A 7,331-nucleotide genomic window follows, 5' to 3' on the forward strand; every position below is an offset into this window, starting at 1 on the left:
TGGGTTCCAAACTAAAGATACTATAACCTCCCTGAGAACAGTAAAACATAGTCAAATTACATGTGGATCCAGCTTTTCCATTATAAATCCCATAGGAAATTATAGTTTGCAGATGGGAGGTAAATGTCTCAGTGTGATTTCAGTGGTGCAGCAAGAAGTTTTTATGAAAAGAGCAACTAAAAAATAAAGAAGATTGTATTGCTTTTCTCTTCATTCCTATCTTTTTCTCTCACACACATGAAAATTCATACACTAATTCAACAAACAACCATTCCTTTACAGGAATGTTTTCTTACTGTTCTTCGGAAGAAATGCAGTATTTTTTTATTAGCATGATATCCACTGGACATACCAAATAATATGTTTGTTAATCATTTAATCAATCAAAATCCAAATACGGGACTGATCTTTTCCAACATTGCTGTACCGTTGTCTTGACAGATTCAGAGAAATCTTTTGCCATAGGAGGAGTCACTGAGAACACCAATTCACATCAGTCAGCCAAGTCATATGCTAAAATCCCTTGTACCTAGAAGCTGTCAAAAATATATCAGGATTATTGTGAGTGGAAGACTTCAGACCCTTGCAAAGAACTGTTGTATTCAAATTCTTTTAAATGTTTCTTTTTAAATGTTTTAAATGTTCTTGCTGATGAACACCATAACATACTTTGTTCTGGTAATACCACTGGTAAGAGTGGCTGCAACATCTTCTGTTTCCTCTGCTAGACTCTCGAACTTTCTAATTTCTCAAACCAGAAGCTCAGCTTTGGTAGCCAACCCTTGTGTTACATCACCAGACTTCGCAAACAAAGACTCCAACCCCATGCCCTCATCTACTGTCTCCACTCTGCTACCACATATGGTATTTCAAAAGGCTGAATTTCAAGCCAATATCTAGGCTACCAATGGCCTATATGCCCCTACCATGTGCATAGGAAAAGTTGTTTATCTAGGGGATGGGATAGGACTTTATTACTCTTGAAGTTAATAACTGTACATGAGGATTACACAAGATAAATGCTGCTGATCCAGCCAAAGGTCTATCTGCTGATGCCTCACAGGAATCATAAAGACATATGGAAAGTAGAAGAAGGTAAGTGTAAACTATACTTGCATAAACTCCTCCCAGATCCAACAATCAGTGCCTTGGAGAAAATCAGAAGTTGCATCAGACTAGAGTATTTATTAACCTTTTATGAATTTTCCTTCTTTGCATTTGTCTATTTATTTGCTTGTTTGATCTTTTTTTTTTTTTTTTTTTCTGAGTAATGGTGACAGATTCAAGCCATAAAGTTATTATTACATATATCAAGTCAGAACTATGTGGCTAACCCAAGGTTATCCACAGTTTTTCATCAGATGAGCTACTGATTGGTCTTTTGACATCTCTGCCAAATCAAAATTTCACCAAGTTTATCAACTAGTGCCCCATCTTTGTTCACCACTTAGCTTCTCTTGATTATTACAGCAATTTCTTACACACTAAATATCAGGCAGATAAATAAAGGCCTGACATCTTTTTACAGATAAACCACTGCCTAGTTTTGATGCAAGAGGAATAGAGCATGTGGAAGATTATTACCCTGAGTAATTCATCTGTAATATACTATTCACAATCCTCTATACAGGATTTGCCTGATGCAGGAAAAAGTGGTAGCTTGTGTCAAACAAAACAGATTTTTCCAAAGTCAGAATTAATTTTGTATTATATGTCTGCCATGTTGTAGATTCTGGCAATGTCCTTGCACTTGTTGGGAGAAGGCCTGTATCCTTAAACTCTTCCAGGTAAAAGACACAGCTCAATTCTGCAGCAGATCCAGAACTGAGAATATCAGGATTTTGGACCACACACAGGTATAATATGCTGAAGAAGCATTTCTCAAGAGGCAATTAATATACAGTGAAGAAATAAGTGTAAAAATCTTCAGCATGCAACAGAAGTTTGGGGCATATTTCCACCTAAAACTTAATGGAAAAATAGGATATATGCCCAGTATGCCATGTATAACAGTGAAAATTATGCATTTTGACTGTGCTAATCAGTCATTGTCACTGTTGTTATTTGTACAAAGCATTTATCTTCTAGCACTATTATCTTGAGTCATACCTTTATTGATGACCAGAAGACCACATTAGTGAAGTAAGACATATTACAGGGTTCTTGTTGTATGTTACAGAGAAGAGAATGTGTTGTGGCTTAGCCCTGGTAGGCAGGTAAGCACCACACAGCCATATGCTCAATCTCCTCAGGTGGGTTAGGGAAGAGAATCGGAAATGTAAAAGTGTGAGAACTCATGGGCTGAGATTAAGGTACTTTAATACGTAAAAAAAACACCATGTGTGCAAGCAAAACAAAACCAGGAATTCATTCATACTTCCCATCAGCAGGCAGGTGTTCAGCCACTTCCAGGAAAGCAGGGCGCATCACGTGTTATCGGTTTCTTGGGAAGACAAATGCCATCACTCCAAATGTCCCCCACACGCACACTTCCTCTTTCTTTACCCCAGCTTTTATTAGTGAGCATGACATCATATAGTATGGTATATCCCTTTGGTCAATTTACTTCAGCTGTCCTGGCTGTGTCCTCTCCCAGATTGTGCACTGCCAGCCTCCTCAATGGCAGGGCAGCATAAGAAGCAAAAAAGTCCTTGGCTCTATGCAAACATTTTTGTGCAACAACCAAAAGCATTGGTGTGTTATCACCACTATTTTCACAAAAAATCCAAAATACAGCATTGTGTGGGCCTCTACAAAGAAAATTAATTCTATCCCAGCCAAAACCATGACAGAATATTTCATTAAAACTACCTGTCATTCATTCCCACTTAATATCACTTTCTTTTTCTTTTTCTTTTTTTTTTTTTTTTTTAACAATGCTGGAGTTTTTGCCACTGATTGTGTATAGTTCAAGGGAAGTTTTATGTTCCTTGCATAAATGTACAAATCCATAGAGCCAATTAGTAAAATACAAGTGTTCTCACTTGGTGGACCACCTCAGTAGACAGGCCTACAAAATCACAGTGTGGTCTTTGAGTAAGCAAAGCAGAAGCCAAAAGAGTGCAGCAGTTATTAGAAACATAACATCAGCATGTCCTGAAGTATCAGCCTGTCCTTGCAAAATTAAAAACTAATTAACAAGAGGAAGCTGAATTAGAACATAAAGAACCTGACTGTATTCAAGCTGGAAGGAAAGCACTAGAAGAAGTAGAACAGGGAAAAATTATTAAAGTCAAAAGATCTGTTGGAAAACACAAAGAACACCCAAGGGAAAGTGATCCTGGGAACAGGGCACCAGAATTAGAATATAGAAATAGTCATGAGGCTTGACTCTACCATTAGCCTTAAAGGACACTAGTTTTAGGAATCACTGAGCATTCAAACTCTGAAAAGCTTGAAAATTTAAGGTAATAGGAAATCACAGACTACAGTGTTAGATTTTGGAAGGTCCCTCTTTGCTTATGGGAATGAAATATACCCAAGTTTCAGCTCTGAAATCATTATAAATCACTTCCCTAGCTCTGCTTCATGTGCATCTTTCCCATGAGATATATCTATTTAATTTCCAAAGGGGTCCTGAGAGAAGCATGAATGTCAACAGCAGTACTGTAAACCAAATAATTCACTGAACGATCCAATCTGACCCTCTACACTTTAATACTTTTCTTTTAACTGCTGCCAAGTTTGAATCTAATATTCAGGAAAAGTATTTTTCTCCTCGTAGCTACTTTGTGAGGAGTAAACATTATTTACTATGCAACATTCACATTCGGAAAGGAAAAAAAAATCATCCAAAGTCATATGTTTAGGTTTTTGTAAAGTAGTAAATATGTTTTCTTTCTATACATTATTTCATATAAAGAAATGTCAATATAAGTAAGTTGGGGGTCTATTTAAGTCAACACAGTCCAGCAACATATTTAATACATCACAATATTTGGTTAACAAATATATATATATATTAATTGAAAAAGATCAAAACCTGAAAAGTTATCTTTATCAATATAGCCCTGAGCACTGTTGTAACCAATTCCTTCTGAGGGAAACCAGCAAGCAAACATCAAATGTTTTTCCTCCAAATTGGTACGATAGTGAGTGAGAGCCTGAAAAATGGTAAGGAGCAGTGTTGCTTCATGTGGAAAAATCCTTCTTCTCCATGTTCAGGGCCTGGTCTTGTTCACAATTGATTTGTAAATTTCTATCATTGTCAAAATCAATTGCTTGTGAGAATATTAAGAGTAAGATGAGACACCAAATGGTACCAAAAACAAAGCTGTGAAAAAACTTTTGGTAAGGCCTGTGGGATGGTCCTGCTAGAAAAAATATGGAAAATAGAGAGAGGTGACAGTTCAAGTAAGCAACCTGAAAGTTTGGTAGCCCAAGTACAGGGCTTGACCACTTTTGTTTCAATCACACATAAATATTTTGAAACCTAATTACAGAGGTTTTGACAACTTGCTAATATATGTTCTAGGTGCCATATACGTAGTCACCTTAAAACAAATACGTGTTCTTTTTAATACTTTAATTTGCATTAGAATTTGATTTACAAGTCCCACTGAATAGAATGATCTGAATAACTAGGAGATGCGCTTTCCCTTCACAAATGTTAACAACAGGTGAGTTGGCAAAACTCTGAGCTGCTCACTAAACTCCCTACAGCAAAACATACAATAATTCACCTACCCTACCATCCGCTGTTCTTTACTTTTTACTAGACTGGACTCCGTCCCTTATTGATATATTCAATAGTGTTTACTCTTTCACAACTACATATAACATTTCTAGACATTCCAAATTCTCAGAGAAATCCTCCCAGCACATGCTTAATGCAGATGCTACTTAAGAGTAATTAGAGCTCTAACTAAATAGTATCTACTTAATGATAGTAAAAGGTCCCTGGAGCCATACCATCCCCATTCCGGGAGTACGCTGGCGCTTCAGTTACACTGCAGACTATTTAAGCTATCTGAAAATTAACTGACTTGTAGCCTGCTCATCAAGTGGGAATACATTCCAAGGTGAGCTAGTAAAGCTGGCCCATATTGTTAGCTTGTGTACAGCTCTGCACTGGGAAGATATCTACTCTCCCAGCTACTTCACAGATAGATCAAGTTTTTATGTGTCCAGGAGACAGATATTTTTTCTGGCAAGTAGCTTTACTTTGGAAAAGTATTGGAGGCTGTACTAGCTAAGAAATCTTACCCCTCTCTCTCTTTCCTTTTGCCCTCTCAGAAATCACTGGGAAGCTCACCTGTGGCTGGTGAGCCAAATGAGATCCCTTGAGGAGATTTTAACTTCACTTCAGAGTACAATCCTCTGCGCTAAATGGCACCTTATTGTTTTCTCCTATGAGGTCATGGTAAGCTGGTACTTCACTTCTTGAATTGCTCTTCAGTTTTCAGCAGACACTATGAGTCTGACAGGTACCAAATTAAAGTTGAAAGTTATATGTCAAGAATAAGAAGCATACACACAATTATCTGATGCTCCTCCACAGGAACTCTGTGCATTACATTTCTTAGATTTATATTTTAAGGCAGAAAGCTACGTGGTCTCCAAAAGTAACTAATCATATTATCAATATTCTTGATTTCCATACAATAAATCAATCTATTTTTCACTTTCACTAAAATCTTGATCTCTACAACATTCCAGGGCAATTAGCACCACAACATAATCCTATTTCACATGAAGAAGTAATTTGCTAGATGCGAATTTCATACCTGCCTATTAAATCTATCTAATCGTTCCAGCTCCTTTGTTACACACCAGGGAAAATGTGCCTAATAAATAATAATAATAATCATCATCATCTAATTGGAAAACCCAAGACACCTCATAGAATCTGCTAGATTTCATAAAAGAATTTGATGTATATTTTGTCACAATTCTCTCATCAGTGTTTTAAAAAAACTTAGGGAGAAATATGAACTGAGATTTTCCTACCTACAATGTGAATATACTTCATTCTAACTGAAGGCAACTGTATTTTGAACAAACTTAAGCAAATTATGACTATTTTAGTTACCACCAAATCTGATTACTTTTGTTTTCACTCAGGTTACTGATCTATGGCATCCTCAGAACTCAAGAAGACCAAATCCCAAAAAGCAGTATCATCACTTAATTTTCATCTTTCAATGACTAATAAATATACCCCAGGAAAATAAATTTACTTTTCAGTGTCATTGTGCTGTGCAGCTGTCTCATACTACTACTTACGTATCTGGTAACTGGTAAAAATCTTATCTTCTTTCTTCAGATTTTTATTTTAAAATAACGATAATAGGTACATAATTCATTGATAATTTTACATTTTTGTGCAAATCTCCATCCCCTCACATTTGTGTTTGGCTAATGGTTTGTGAAGAAACTTCTCAAAACTCTCCAATATTTATAACTGTGACTTTAGTCTGTGCAGACCGGTAAAGTCAATAGAATGTGGTGGGCTCCCCTATTCAGATGATTTGCCAAGGGTCCGTAACATAGACGTCGTGCTTAATGCCCTCTGTATTGACTCAAAGAGATGCAAAATATGATACCTTTTTGAGAGATTATCAATTGGACTCACTCTCCTGAGCTTAGTCATCATATTATAAACACTAAGGAAAAGTAGCCTTGAGGCACAACAGTAATTAATGGGGCAAACATATCCACCAGACTGGGGCAAATCCAAGACTAGGCTAGGGTATGGTCAGAGTGAACTCTCCTGTGTGAGGTAGATTCTGCAGTTCCTTTGAAGCCCTCCAGAACTACAAGTTAATGGAAATAAAAATGACCAACACCACCAAGTACATTTCTTATAAATTGCATTGCCAACTGCTTAGATGACTCCTCTTCAGTCTAATGCTAGTCCCAAAAAAAGGAATATACATAGGGCAGAGTAGTCACTGTATGATTCTGATTCACTGCAGCAGCCAGTAACCCTGTTAACCACAAATGACCTAGGAGAAAAACATATAGCACAATGCTATAAATGTTTCCATTTTCTTTTTTTCTCAGGCACTTTTTTCACCCCAGAGAGTAGAAGACTGAGGAGGCTGATCATATGATCCTGGGAGTTACTGAAATTATTGCTCTGATATGAACTGTCTCTGGAGGGATCCTAATGAACAGTATGCACTGGTAACATTAGCAGCAATCATTAGCTTTTAGCCTAGATCATCAGTCTCAGCAAATGTGTGGCTTCCAGCATGCTTCATAGTTACTGCTGCTGTTCTCATATGTGGATTAATGCTAAAAATGATTTTTTGTTCTGGCAATATTTTGATACAGTCAAAAGCAGAGCAATTGATCAAAACTTCTGTTGACATCATTGGTGTGTGAGT

The sequence above is a fragment of the Cygnus olor genome, chromosome 2 (genome assembly GCF_009769625.2).
Source record: "Cygnus olor isolate bCygOlo1 chromosome 2, bCygOlo1.pri.v2, whole genome shotgun sequence".
Classification (NCBI taxonomy): domain Eukaryota; kingdom Metazoa; phylum Chordata; class Aves; order Anseriformes; family Anatidae; genus Cygnus; species Cygnus olor.